The 16,742-nt window shown below is 32.7% G+C and overlaps 1 pseudogene; it reads right to left on the minus strand.

Moving 5' to 3' along the window:
- Nucleotides 1-5,173: 5,173 nt before the first annotated feature.
- Nucleotides 5,174-16,742, minus strand: part of LOC135211960 (uncharacterized) — a 122,681-nt pseudogene continuing 111,112 nt past the window's right edge.

The following is a 16,742-nucleotide window of genomic DNA, read 5'->3' on the forward strand; positions in this document are numbered from 1 at the left end:
CACAAATATATATATATTAGATATAATAAATATTATATATAATATATATATATATATATATATATATATATATATATATATATATATATATATATATATATATATATATATATATATATTTAATATTTAAGGGTAAAATGTTCAAGATGATTGAAATTATAATAATAATATAATTTCAAAGATGAATACAGTAATAGGGTAATAATTTAAGGTATATTTGATGTAGGATGATACTTTAAGTATACATTTGGTAGTTGAACTTTCAAGATAGGCAGTTACACGTATTTTTAGAGGGGGTGGTTAACTATTCAAGGTGGGGGTCTGGTAAACATTCCCCAAAACAAACACGAAGCCAATTGTATATCTAATTCAAAAACAAATATCAGTTGATAATAAAACTTCCTTTACCTCCTCTTACTTCTTTCTAATGAACATATTCTTTGGGAGCTATAACTTCAAGTCAATGTCCCCATGGGCTTGTTCCATATGAATAACAATGATTTAAAATTACCATAGTAGTACGTATATTATATTCATCATACACATAAACAGCTTTTAGCCAGGATTATTAAATAATAAAATACAACATAAAATCTTTACTTATCAAACACAAGCTTATATAAACTTTTCTTAATCCACTCTTAGATAAAACAGTACAAATTCACTCTTCCTTCTATACATCTAGAAATCACAAAGCAATATTTGCTATGCTGTAATATATACAAGAGTCCTCATCTAAATCTTTTAGAAACCAGTATTATCAAAGAAGCATATTTTGTGGTATGTCCAATTCATGGATATATTTGAGTGAGTGGTGGTATTCTATTATCATAAGACAGGTAACCTTCCCTATAAGAATTTCATGCACACAGTTCAGTGACAACAAGCAAGTTTTCTTATGGATTTAACCTATGCTGGCAGTGAAAGAGATCAAGGATGCATCACCATCAAAATTAACTGAATATTTTTTTAAAAGAAATAATAGTGAATATTTTGTAATCCCATACATTATCCTCTGTAATTACAGCTGAATTTATGTGGAAGTTCTTTTCTCACTGAATAATGTGTCTAAGATTCTTACTGTGTAGTAATTAATGTCCTGTATTTGTCACAATGATAAAACTACATTTACAGTTATCATTAAATAGTTTAACCAGGGCAAATAATTGAATTACCTTAAATCTTATAGATCATTTATAATATCATTTATAATGAATACCACAAAAAGCGTCACTACAGCATAAAAACTTGTTATAGTAAAAATTATGTGACCCACAGTACTCAGTATTAATGTAAAATGCAAGTTAATGGTGAAGGAACATTTGAAATACAGTGGCAGCCTTGTCATAACAGTTTACCCAACCAAATAAAATATATCCTTTGGCTAATGTTTGCTCAAAAAAAGCAGCAATCACAATATTTGCATTCCAGTTCCTATGCTTAAATTAATTCTACACTGACTTTCTGTAAGGGTATAAGGCTTGACAAAAGTAGATGGAAGTAGCTTTTATTCAAATTTCCAAACACTGCAAACCGAGTATAAAATGATATACAGATGATGGTACAGGGACTTACTTAGCAAGGAAAAACTACCCACCTATGAAAATGCAAGATTAGATGTACAATTAAAGGTTTGTTTGTTTCACCGATTTTTCCAATTCAACTCTATAACCCTGTACACTATAATCTCAATGCACATCATCATGCATACTTTTCACTGACAATTTTGTATTAATTTTTCTACACAATCTTCTTAGTTGACAAATCAGCAAATGCAAAATCATTACAATTTTCTTATCTTAATCTTAAAAAATATAAACAATACCCTCTGATTAGCATTTTCACAAAAGGCACAGTTAAGTAAAAAAAAAGATTCCTATGCCAGTGATGAAGAAGAAACAAAGAATATGATCATACAACTCCATCACTGTATTTTCACATTCGTGCACTATCAAGTTTAAAGTCAAACTATGCACACGGCAAAGTGAAAAAAGAAAAAAGACCTTACAAACTGAAGCTTCCTCCACGATTCATGTTGAGGGTACATCTCCAAATTTCAGCAATGAATTCAGTGTAGACTTCATGGGCTGGCTCTTCATCGTACCAAAAGTCATCTCCTCTGAAATTTTGAGCATAGACTTTTAAATTTTACATGATCAACAACATATTGGAAATATTCATCTAATGAACACAATTTTTGCAGTAAAAATTGCTTTCAGAATGTCAACAGTCTAGAAAGACAATGTCAGTGAGCACACATATATATACAGGCAGTCCTGAGTTATGACAGGTTCGGCTTACGATGTTCCGAGGTTAAGGCGCTTTTCAATTATATTCAGCAGAAATTATTCCAGGAGTACGACGCATGTTCCACGGGTTTACGACGCCTACAACGCTCATCTTGCAGAAGAAATATGACACCAAAAATGCAAAATAATCAATATTTGAAGGTTTTTTATGCAAAATGCAATAAGAATGCAGTTTACATAGTATTGAATGCACCCAAAGCATTAAAAGTAAGGTTTTCTTAGGAGTTTTTTGGTGATGTTCCGGCTGACGACAATTTTCGGGTTACAACGCGTCTCAAGAACGGAACCCCCGTCGTAACCCAGGGACTGCCTGTATAGGGATATGACTCATCAGCACTTTGATGACACACATCTTCTATCAAACAGATGCCACAGCAGTCTTAAGGATAATAAGTAAAATATTTCTCGTTGCAACCAAGGATTTTAGTATTATTAGGATAACAACAAGTAAATTACAATAATTTACACTGGAAAGAAATTTAATTTGATAATTCTATGAAATGAGCACTGATAAAGAATGGAATTAACCCTCTTACGCCGAATGGACGTATTTTACGTCGACATTTTTTGTCTCCCGTGTGCCGACTGGACGTATTTTTACGTCGACTTACAAAAGTTTTTTTTTAAATTCGCGGAAAAATACTTATAGGCCTACCAGCCTAAAACTTTTGAATCACGCGCCTTTGGGGGATGCTGAGAGTGCACGGATCAAGGTGTTGTTTTGTTTACAATCATTATGCAGGCGCGCAAGCACGAATTTCTTTCTTTCCGCACTAAAAAGTATCTGTGACACATCTCGGAAAATTATTTCGTCACTTTGACATAATTTTTGTACCATTGTAAATTAGCCGTTACATGAAGTATTATATATGAAAATGTGCGCATTTTTATGTAGAATACAACAATAAATACTCATGATTGTAGCTTTTATCAGTTTTGAGATATTTTCATATAAATAATGATAATTGCTCAATTTTCAACCTTCGGTCAAGCTTTGACTCTACCGAAATGGTCGAAAAACGCAATTGTAAGCTAAAACTCTTATATTTTAGTAATATTCAATCATTTAACTTAATTTTGCAACTAATTGGAAGTCTCTAGCACAATATTTCGATTTATGGTGAATTTATGAAAAAAATAACATTTTCTTTACGTCCGTGCGGTAACTCTTCCAAAAAAAATCATACGTGCGATTGTTGTAATAGTTTGCACCATTTTAAATTAGCCGTTACATAAAGTTTTATATATGAAAATGTGTGCAATTTCATGTAGTATACAACAAAAAATAATTGAAGTTGTAGCTTTTCTCATTTTTTGAAATATTTGCATATAAATCACGATAAATGAGAAAAAAAACCATGTTCGGTCAACTTTGACTCTACCGAAATGGTCGAAAAACGCAATTGTAAGCTAAAACTCTTACAGTCTAGTAATATTCAGTCATTTATCTTCATCTTGAAACTAATTCGAAGTCTCTAGCACAATATTTAGATTTATGGTGAATTTAAAAAGAATCTTTCCTTCCCTCCGCGCGCGGATTCTCCGCCACAAATCTTCGAAATGCGTACGTACCATTCTCGGAATATTTGCTCAGTTTCATATTAGGCATTTTTTAGAGTTTTATATATGAAAATGTGCGCAATTTCATGTAGAATAAAACGAAAAAATATGTGAAGGTTGTAGCTTTTCTTATTTCCGAAATAATTGCATATACATATATATATAAAAATTCGACATTCGGTCAACTTTAACTCGTCAGATATGGTCGAAAACTGCAATTGTAAGCTAATACTCTTACAGTATAGTAATATTCAATCATTTGTCTTCATTTTGAAAAGAAATTGGAAGTCTCTAGGACAATATTTAGATTTATGATGAATTTTTTGAAAAAAATATTTGTTTACGTCAGCAGCGTTACGAATTCATGCATTATTTTTGTGATAATATTTTTCTCTGTGTTGCTTTTATCGTTTTACAATGTGTTATATACCAAAATGATCGCAATTTAGTGTACATTACAACGAAAAAGTAACTTGTTACCTTTAACAGTTTTGGGCACGGCGCGATTTGAATACAATTATATATAAAATTTTGTTTTTGCGCTATCATATATCGGATTACTTATATATGATAATGATAATTTTTTCCATTTTTTTGATGGTTGCATACTCAACTTCCGCCAATGACAAAAACTAAGCGCGCTGTGATTTTTTTTAAAAAATATTTTTTCCGCTTCTTCCGCGCTTCACTCTGAAAACACTTCCGGCACACGGGAGACATTTTTTTTTTTTTTACCGCTTCGGCGTTTAAGGTTAAGAATGTAGCTGAACCTGAAAACCAAGTTAAACTCCTGAACTCCTACTAGGATGACAAGAATAATTTCATCTTGATCATTATCTTCATTATTATGTTTTTACATCAGCTTTTCCTTTAACAGGATTAGTCAATTAGTGGGTTCTCTTTGTCCTCTTTGCCTTGGGAACTTTCAATATAACTGATCTTTGGTGAGAAAAATGATGATACACAATAAGCCAAAGCTCCTTGAAAATTTATGTACAGGATTCATGCCCCAAGGCTTTAAAGTCCCTTCAATTGATCACAATACAACTGGCAATGAGTCCAGTATATGTGTAGAAAGAAAACTATAGATAATATAAGTACAGCTGTCGAGTTTGTAACATTCAGTTGATGGCACAAAAACAGTATGTATAATGAAAATGTTATATTTTTGTATGAGCAAACAAACTCAATTTTACTTAAAGCTTAAAATTTCCAAGACCACTTTGCAATAGTAATATCAAAGCACCCCTTTACATTTCTTATAAATAGTACCTATTTAGTTTATTGGATAACTCACCAACTGCGAATAGCATGAATCACCCACAACCTTCAACACAGATGTGAAAACTGGAAACAATACTTGCAGCATGGTTGATCTCTTGCATGACAAAGAATGTCTTTTCATACGCCATCTTGATTTCCTAAAAAATATTTAATTTTCATTACATGGGAAACATATTCCAAAAGGATTACTACTTTCACATCATCTAACATAAAATCACTCTATTTCACCAATACTGATTACTAAACTAATAAAATAAAAGTAAAATATAATAAATAAATAGATATTTGGGTTTTTTTCTCAAAAGTTAAGACAACAACTTTTTGAAATATAATGAAATAAAAGCAAGAAAGATTACAAGAAAACGGGACTAATGAAATGTGTAAATAAAGGAATATATATACAGATACATGGGTTTTCTATAAAAAGATGACTGGAAGACAATTTCTTTAAAAAACTTATGAAATGAGAGCAAGAAAAATTACAAGAAAAACCTGGCTTTCTGAAAACACAAAACATAAAACTGAAGTTATGTTAGGTACCATATATTTCTGTGTATAAGATGAACCTTTTAGATAAGACAAGGTCAAAAATCATGTCAAATTTTCACAAATTTTTCCTCATTTTGTAGTATAGGACGAATTCTCAATTACAAGACTTGAAAAGTTTTTTTTATTTTTTTTTATTTTAGAAAAAAGTTACATTTTGCAAAATTACTCCAGTACAACTATAGTACCTCGAGATACGAAAGGCTCAACTTACGTAAAATCCAAGTTACGAAAGCCAATACGAAAAATTTTACTGCTCTACATACGAAAAGTTTTCAAGATACGAAAGGTTGTTGCTATAAAGTCCCGAGATTCGCCTGGGACCACGAGAACAATTTTAAAACTCCCGCGCCGCCAACTGAGTAAACTCGCCACCATCCTCCCGCTCTCCCATTGGTTCCTGATGCTAGTCACCCCATAAGGTCCTGCTCTCCTATTGGTCAGCATCTACCCCTTGTGCTTTAAGTATTCTATTGGTAAAAGGTTTGCTGTAAATTGAAAAACTTAGTATTCATGCAACACATTTAATAAAAAAAAAACATTAGGTAAAGATAGAATAAAGAATAGAAATGAAATGGTTATTATACTGTTTGGTAGTTTCAATAGTTGAAGAGAGAGAATGAAAATTTATGGCTTACTGTGTAAAAGTGATTGCTTGGCGATCGTTTGATACTCATCAGTGCTGGATGTAAACAACGTTTTGGAAGCTTTTTTTTTGTTTGTTTGTTATAGTTAATGGTTATTTAATATTATTTGAAATGAGTACATGCAATACATTTAATAAAAAAATGTGAATTAGATATCATAAAATATAAAATAAATCAGACTGCCAACAATACGTACGCATTTTTTTGAATTCTTCTTCTGTTTTATTATTACGTTACGTATACGTATTACGTAGTTTCATTATAGTGTCAGTAACTCGGTATCTCCGTTAGGTAAAGATAGAATAAAGAATAGACATGAATGGTTATTTATACTGTTTGGTGGTTTCATTAGTTGAAGAGAGATACTAATGACAATTTATGGCTTACTGTGTACTAGGAAAAATGATGTGCTTGGCACTCGTTCCATACTCGTAAGACGGGTAAGATCTGAATGTAAACAATCGATTGAAAGGTTTGTTTTTTGTTTGTTTGTACAAGGCGGTCCCCGGGTTACGACGGTTCCGCTTACGACGTTCCGAGGTTACGACGCTTTTTCTTAAATATTCAATGGAAAAATCCGTCCTGGGTTACGACGCTTGTTCCGAGGTTACGACGCTGACGCTTCCGACGCTCCGAGTTAACGACGCTTTTAAAAAACTCATACTATGATAAAAATCCTTTATAGTTTTTAGCACAGTATATTAATAACAAAAATAAGTTTTCTGGTTAGATTTACAACAAAATTTTGAGGTTATGATGATTTTCGACACTTTTTATGTCGTATTTTTCTATGGTTTTTAGTGACGCCTCATATGCGGAACTAGTTTCCGAGCGAATGAATACATACTAGCTTGCGGTGCGCAAAGTTTACATATAACAGTCCAAAAGCACAAATAATGAAAAAATCATTGCTTAATAATAACAAAACGAAGTTTCTGGTTAGATTACAACGAGAGAGAGAGAGAGAGAGAGAGAGAGAGAGAGAGAGAGAGGTGTCTTCCGACGCTCCGAGTTAAGGACAGAGAAGTGTTCGTTTCGTTAAACGGCCTCTGACTCATGCCAGTAAATGTTTTGTTGATACTAATAATATAAGCCTATTTAAAGATACGTTTACTTTAATTAGTCTATATGATACGTAAATAGTAATCAACTGTTCTTGTAGCCCTCAAGATTTGGCAAAATCAAAGTATCCAAAGAGAGACATTATCCAGTACACTGGAACCTTGACATACGAATTTAATTTGTTCCGTCCGTTACCATCGTCGTATATCAAAACAGTTGTATCTCAAAGCATTTTTTTCCCATTTAAAATAATGTAATATGTATTAATCCGTTCTAGCGGTATGAAACCACACCTAAACACAGCTAAATTACATAATAAATTACACAATTTATACACAAAATAAACGAGTAATAACACACATAATGATAAAATTACAGCAATGTGATAAATGAAATACTAAATGTTAATAAAATCAAGTAAAAAAAGAAAGGAATTTTACTTACCACAACGAAAGATGACGTGAGGCCAGCAGGGGGAGGAGGTAGGGAAGGGTGGCAGGGAACGATTTTGTTCTCTTTTATTTACGTAGTACACTAATAACCTACGTAATAAACACAAATGAAATAACATTGCTAAACTAATTTTTATTTTTTTATTTTAATCAGTTTGTAGTTTAGAAATAATGGTGATGCCTTTGGAAGGTTTTTTATGCTTTGCTATAATTTCATGTTTTGCTTCCATCGAAATCATTTTCCTTGGGTTGGGTTTTTTCTTATCACCTGCTTTGTCTTTAGCTTTGAGACAGGCAGGTTAATAATAAAATAGACAAAATAACACGAAAAATAGGCGCAATACAAGAACTAAACAACGACGTGTTAACATGCAGCACCAAGCAAACAAACAGACTGAATGCCATTTATCGGTCGCCTATACAACTAACACTCATCGCAAAATCGTATCTCAAAGATTTCGTTGTATATCAAAGCTTATATTTTCGCAAATTTTCTGTTGTATCTCAAAACATTCGTATATTAGGGCAATCGTATGTCAAAGTTCCAGATGTAATTTGATCAGAGAGAGAGAGAGAGAGAGAGAGAGAGAGAGAGAGAGAGAGAGAGAGAGAGAGAGAGAGAGAGAGGAGAGACGCCTTGGCAGCAATGGTCACCGTCTCGGGGATTGACGTAACATTTATTTTCTGAACAGATAGGACAGAGAAGTGTTAGTTTCATTAAACGGCCTCTGACTCATAGCAGGAAATGTTTTGTTGATACTAATATATAAGCTATTTAAAGATACGTTTACTTTAATTAGTCTATATGATACGTAAATAGTAATCAGCTGTTCTTGTAGCCCTCAAGATTTGGCAAAATCACTCCAGGTTGTACATAAACTTCAAGAATGTAGTGTCACCAGAGGATTACAATAGTTTTTTTAACCTTCAAGAAGCCAGCATTCTTTTATGAAAATAACTCCAGGTTGTACATAAAACTACAGGAAACATGTAGTGTAACCAAAGGATTACAAGTAAGGTTTTTATAACTTTTTATTAGTTTAAGACATATTTCCAAGCGTCGTTCCGGCTTACGACGATTTTCGGCTTACGACCACGTCTCAAGAACGGAACCCCCGTCGTAACCCGGGGGACTGCCTGTATTATAGTTAATGATTAATTAATAATTATTTGAAATGAGTACATACTGATTATTTATACATTTTTATTGGCATGTTCTAAGCTTTTAGCTCTTAGCTTTAGATGTCAGAATCATAGACTAGGCTACAGTAGCAACCGCTAAATAGCTAGGCATATTGCTAAGGGACATATTCCAAAGTCCTAATATATGCAGTAAAAACAAAATTGGGTTGAACATTATATGCAGTTGAATAATACTCAAGTATGTACAGTATTTTGCCTTTTGGAGTCATATTTCTCTTCGTCGTAACCCAAGAACATGTGTTTTAGGCCTGGAAATATAATTTACTGGGGTGTTTTTGAGGGCTTGGAACGGATTAGCCATTTTACAGTTAAATGTGTTTCCAAGATACGAAAACTCTTGATACGAAGGCAGTCTCGGAACGGATTAAATTTCGTATCTCGAGGTACCACTGTATTTACAATAATGATGATTTAAATAAAGGTTGTTTTGCTTGTTGTATCCAATTACAGTTATCATATTGTGACTGTATCCAATTACTATTATCATATTGTTACTGTATATAGAATATAAACATTGTCAAGCACATCATTTGCATTTGATATTGTTTACATTCTCAAAATATCTTCATTGCCATTATTGTTATTAGATATACTAATTCAGGAGATACCTTTCATCATAAACTAACGAAGTTTGGGTATTACTTCATTGTATAAGCATGAGGTAATGATTTATCCAGTTCCGAATATCACTTCTGCCTGGCTGTTATTCGTTTGTACTCAGCCTCGGCTACAACCTGCAGCTGTTTAATTTACTAGTATTCTTCGTTGAGATCTCCACTGCATGAGGGATGAAAACAAAAATGTTATTTTATATTTACTTATGATAAATAACAATTCTCACGGAACTTACCCTCTTATGCCGACTGGACGTATTTTACGTCGACATTTTTTGTCTCCCGTGTGCCGACTGGACCTATTTTACGTCGACTTACAAAAGTTTTTTTTTTAAATTCGCGGAAAAATACTTATAGGCCTACCAGCCTAAAACTTTTGAATCACTCGCCTTGGGGGATGCTGGGAGTTCACGGATCAAGGTGTTGTTTTGTTTACAATTGTTACGCAGGCGCGCAAGCGCGAATTTCTTTCTTGCCGCACTAAAAAGTATCTGTGACACATCTTGGAAATTATTTCGTCACTTTGACATAATTTTTGTACCATTGTAAATTAGCCGGTTACATGAAGTATTATATATGAAAAATGTGCGCATTTTTTATGTAGAATACAACAATAAAATACTCATGATTATAGCTTTTATCAGCTTTGAGATATTTTCATATAAATAACGATAAGTGCAAAAAATTTCAACCTTCGGTCAACTTTGACTCTACCGAAATGGTTGAAAAACGCAATTGTAAGCTAAAACTCTATATTTTAGTAATATTCAATCATTTACCTTAATTTTGCAACTAATTGAAAGTCTCTTAGCACAATATTTTGATTTAATGGAAAAAAACATTTTCCTTACGTCCGCACGGTAACTCTTCCGACAAAATCATACATGCGATTGTGGTAATGTTTGCACCATTTTAAAATTAGCCGTTATATAAAGTTTTATATATGGAAATGTGCGCAATTTCATGCACAACTACAACTAAAAACAACCCATGGTTGTAGCTTTATCAGTTTTGAGATATTTTCATATAAATAACGATAATTGCCAAATTTCAACCTTCAGTCAACTTTGACTCTACCGAAATGGTAGAAAAACGCAATTGTAAGCTAAAACGCTTATTCTAGTTAATATTCAAGCATTTACCTTCATTTTGCAACAAATTGGAAGTCTCTAGCACAATATTTCAATTTATGGTGAATTTGTGAAAAAAAATAAAATTTTCCTTACGTCCGCGCGGTAACTCTTCCCAAAAAAAATCATACGTTGCGATTGTTGGTAATGTTGCACCATTTTAAATTAGCCGTTACATAAAGTTTTTATATATGAAAATGTGCGCAATTTTATGTAGAATACAACAAAAATAATTGAAGGTTGTAGCTTTTCTCATTTTGAAATATTTGCATATAAATCACGATAAATAGAAAAAAAACCACGTTCAGTCAACTTTGACTCTACCGAAATGGTCGACGTATTGTAAGCTAAAACTCTTACAGTCTGGTAATATTTAGTCATTTTATCTTCATCTTGAAACAAATTCGAAGTCTCTAGCAAAATATTTAGATTTATGGTGAATTTTAAAAAAATCTTTCCTTCCCTCCGCGCGCGGATTCTCCGCCACAAATCTCCAAAATGCGTACGTCCCATTCTCGGAATATTTGCTCCGTTTCATATTAGGCATTTCATAGAGTATTATATATGAAAAATGTGCGCAATTTCATGTAGAATAAAACGAAAAATATTTGAAGGTTGTAGCTTTTCTTATTTCCGAAATAATTGCATATAAAAATATATATATAAAAATTTGACATTCGGTCAACTTTTAACTCATCAGATATGGTCGAAAACTGCAATTGTAAGCCAATACTCTTACAGTATAGTAATATTCAATCATTTGTCTCATTTGAAAGAAATTGGAAGTCTCTAGATTTATGGTGAATTTTTGAAAAAAATATTTGTTTACGTCCGAGCGTTACGAATTCATGCAATATTTTCTCTGTGTTGCTTTTATCGTTTTACAATGTGTTATATACCAAAAATGATCGCAATTTAGTGTACATTACAACGAAAAAAAAGTAACTTGTTACCTTAACCGTTTTGCGCACGAACAATTTGAATACAATTATATATGAAATTTCGTTTTTGCGCTATCATATATCGCATTATTTCTATATGATAATGATAATTTTTTTCATTTCTGATGGTTGCATACTAAACTTCAGGCAATGACAAAAAAAGGAGCCAAAAATGAACTATCTTGAAAACTAAGCGGGGCTGTGATTTTTTGAAAAAAATATTTTTTTTCCGCTTCCAACCACGCTCACTCCGAACCCCTCCGGCATACGGGAGACAATTTTTTATTTACAGCTCCGGCATAAGAGGGTTAATAAAAGCTCGATAGTTAATGTAAATGTTGTCAGCAATCAGCTGTTCTGATTCTGTTGTTTATGTCATACACGTTTACAATAATCACTTCATCCAGAATTCTAAAACCTGGAATATTTTAGTGGAGGATGAGTACAGTAATACCACGAACTTACGCGAGGTTAGGTTCCAGACCCTCGTGCAAAGGGAAGTTTTGCGTAAGTTCTACACGGTTTCTAAAACAACGCTAATAAATGCTTAATTCTAGAGTTGAACACTAAATATGACCCTAATCATGCTCCCTAAGTATTAAGCTAACTTTTTAAATAAAATTAAAGTTACTGTAATTTGATTTAAAAGTTAGTTTAATATATTTACCCTAAAAAGAAATACATAACTGGTTGGCGTCAAAGTAGTTACAGTAACTACTAGTACATACGTATCCATTTTCGTATGTATACTAATGTTGCCCCTAATTCATGGGATGCCATTTTCTATTTCCCTCATAGTAAAAACAAAAGGTTTTCTTTGGGTCCGTCATAACCATAACCATAGATCATCAATCACTGGAGTGGCGAACTCCCTGTCTAAATGTGTGACCTCGAGCGGCCATATTGAAAGGTCTTCGTACAGCTCATGGTAATAAACTTTATTACTTTCATTATTTTTTATTACTTACTCTACTATTTTTATCTGTTTACTATTATTATTATTATTATTCATTATTATTATACTACTGGAGCCCAATTCACATAGAAAAATTACTTTACAAATACAGGTTGAACCTAAGCACTCCAACCATTGTGGTCAAGGCCTAAGCATCTGCTGTTCGATCTAAGCAGTGTCTAGCATAAATAGTTCCTGTAAATTACAGGACTTTCTTAGCATACAGTCACTAAGCACTAACTAAACAGTAATGTACAACCACTAAACACTAACATTCACAATACACGTTCACTTACTACACACTCACAGTTACTAGACAAACTAGACACTCACTCATAAACACTTACACTTAACATACACTCACTCAATAACACTAAACACTCACTGGATAGTCAACAATCACTAAGCACTCGCAATACAATAAACACTCACTAAACAATCATAAAACACTAAGCACTCACTAAATACTCACTATACCTCAATACAGTAAATGTTCGCTAAACACTCGCTTAATCCTAAACATTAATTAACACTAAACATCACTAAGCACTGACTATAAACTGAACATCCTCTTAGTACTAACTATACATTAAACACTCACGAAACATTCACTAAGCATGCACTATACACCAAACCCTAAACACTCACTAAACACTAAATACTCACTAAATGCTAAATGCCCATTAAACCCCTAAACACTCATTAAAGAGTGAATAAACATCCACTCCATTGCTCACTAAACACAAATAAGCACTTACACACTAAACATGCACTGAATACTTACTAAACATTCACTAAACCCTAAACACTTGCTAAACACTTGGCACACTAAACATTCACAAAACTCTAAATATGTGCTAAACATTCACTGAATGCTAATGCACTAAACATTTGTTTAACATTAACATTCGCATACAACATTTTCACTCAACTCTAAACACTCAATAAACAGTCACTGAATAATTACTCTAAACACTCACTAAACATTCATTAAAACCCTAAAGACTAACTAAACATTCACTGAATACTTGCATGACAAAGATTCAATAACATTCACAAAACACTAAACATACAGTAAAGATTCACTAAACCCTAAACTAAACAATCTCATAACCATTCATAAACACTTACTCCTAAACCCTAAAAATTTGATAAACACTTACTCATTAAACATTAAAAAAAAAAAATTTCACAATCGGGCTAATCCTGTTCATTTCTGGTTAGCAGACCTTTCAAAATGGCCGCAAGGCTTTGCAATGCTGCCCTCGGGGGAAGACTACCAAACTAAGTAGTATTCAGGATTGCCATTTTGAGGAATTTCGTGTACTAGTGTGACTTTCTTGTGACATCTGGCCCACAGACTGAAAATAAAATTCTTCACTTTGCCTTTTTACGTTTTATTATGAAAATAGTTATAAAACATATCCTGCTTATTTATAGAAATGAATTTTATTGAAATCTTTCATTCTTCTTCGTCAAAAATTTTTTTATGTTAAGCTAGTGACGTGTAGTTTTTTTTACATCATGGAAAATAATTTCTACATATTGGAAAAATACGCATTCTAACCATTAAATCCATAAATAACGTAAACAAATTCTGAAGAACTGCTTAAGGTAATACTGCTAAAAGCCAATGTTGTGAAGAAAAAACAGCATCGCTGGTAGTATTAGTATAGAGATCGCAACTCCAGACATACGTATACCTCTATGGTCATAACACAATCAATATAATAAAGAAAACGTACGTACATACGTAATGTTTGCAGAGGGTGAAAGTAAAATTCAATCAATTTAAAATTATGAAATAGCTAGAGAGCTAACTATGAATGAGAGAGATAGAGAAGAGAGAGAGAGAGAGAGAGAGAGAGAGAAATACATACAGCATGTGAGGTAAAACTCTGGAGGGGTATCATTTTAAAAAAGTGCTAATGGAATCACATCTTCTGAAAGTACGTACATTACTAATTGTATGTGCTGTAATTATGTAACATAGTACATACAGATTGTACCAGCACTTTTCTCCAAGGTTAAGAAAGTAATATTCACACTGACAACTCTGTTATGTCTCTGATACGCTTGAGATTGAGAGAGAGAGAGATAGAGAGAGAGAGAGAGAGAGGAGAGAGAGAGAGAGAGAGACTATTGCCTCGGTTTAGGTTGTTACACTAATAGATATCCACTTGAAAAAGTCAAATAATAGTTGTACTGAGAATAATATTATAATTTTTTATAAACTTGTTTTACAGTAATCATATTGCATGCATTATTGTATTACAATACATATATGAACAGAGCAATGATGCTCCATTTACATTCTAGTTTTGTTTAGTTTTAAAATAATCAGCCGATCAAGTTTTACCGATATCATCACTGTCTTTAGTTGCAGAATGGAAACTTAATTCAGATACATTCCTTTCGTAAATTATCAAAGCTGGGTTTAACAAAGCCCAATTCTATATCCTGTTTTTCATACAGACGTTGCCTAAAAGGGAAACCATTGTTTTGTTTAAGTTTCGTCGCCATTCTCAAACAACAGCTAATAACAATACAATAACGAATGATATTATTGTACATTACCGTTCATTAGACAGAATTGTTCTGAACAGTTAGAAACAGCTTTCATGCGCCTCACTTGATGGGGGAACGTGAAAATAGTGTCATAAAATCATTTAAAAAATGTCATGGATGGTACCAAAGATGATTTTAGGATATCGACGATGAAGCTGAAGTTGACTCGCTAGAACCAAACTGGAATCCCTATGATGGTGGCACATTGATCAATCTTGTGATATGCATCAAAAACTTTCACTGAAAAATTAATATTGCTATCCTAAATGTTATTACTACCGTAATTACACTATCACTGAAAGATATAAAAGGTTACTGAAAGATAAGGTTGCTGTGAGCAGGGTTGCCGCTTTGAGGAATTTCATCTACTAGTGTGACTTTCTGGTGACATCTGGCAACCCTCAGTGGGTTTTCCGACCGCAGGTCACGGCGCTGAGGAATAAAATTCTTCACTTTGCCTTTTTAAGTTTTATTATGAAAATGAAGTTATTAAACATATCCTGATTATTTATAGAAAAGAATTTTATTGAAATCATTGATTTTTCTTCGTCAAAATACTTTATGTTAACCCTTAAATGCCTATTGGACGTATTTTACGTCGACGATAATTGTCTGTCGTGTGCTTAATTGACGTAATACATAGACTTAAAAGTTTTTTTTAAATATTTGCAGAAAAATAGTTTATAGGCCTACCTGGCAAAAAAATTTTGAATCATGCGCCTTGAGGGATGCTGGGAGTTCATGGATCAAGCTGTTGTTTTTGTCTACAAGCGTTACCCAGCCACGCACGTGCGAATTTCTTTCTTCTTGCTCTAAAGCCATCAGTGACATCTCAGAAATTAGTTTGTCACTTTGTAATAATTTTTGCACAGTTTTTATATTAGCCGTTACATAGAGTTTTATATATGAAAATGTGCGCAATTTAATTTAGAATACAACAATAAACAACCCATGGTTGTAGCTTTCATCAGTTTTGAGATATTTTCATATAAATAACGATAAGTGTAAAAATTTCAACCTTCGGTCAACTTTGACTCGACCGAAATGGTCGAAAAACGCAATTGTAAGCTACAACTCTTACATTTTAGTAATATTCAATCATTTACCTTTATTTTGCAACAAACTGGAAGTCTCTAGCACATATCGATTTATGGTGAATTTTTGAAAAATAAATTTTCCTTACGTCCGCGCGGTAACTGCTGAAAAAATAAAAAAATTCTTTCGTCAGATTGTCGTAATGTTTTGCACAGTTTTTATATTAGCCATTACACAGAGTTTTTATATGAAAATGTGAGCAATTTTGTGTAGATACAACAAAAAACAACCCATGGTTGTCGTTTTTTATCAGTTTTGAAATATTTTCATATAATTCACGATAAGTGCAAAAATTTCAACCTAAGGTCAACTTTGACTCTACCAAATTGGGTGGTCAAAAAAAGCAATTGTAAGCTAAACTCTTACATTCTAGTAA

Source organism: Macrobrachium nipponense, chromosome 40 (assembly GCF_015104395.2).
Source record: "Macrobrachium nipponense isolate FS-2020 chromosome 40, ASM1510439v2, whole genome shotgun sequence".
Taxonomy (NCBI): domain Eukaryota; kingdom Metazoa; phylum Arthropoda; class Malacostraca; order Decapoda; family Palaemonidae; genus Macrobrachium; species Macrobrachium nipponense.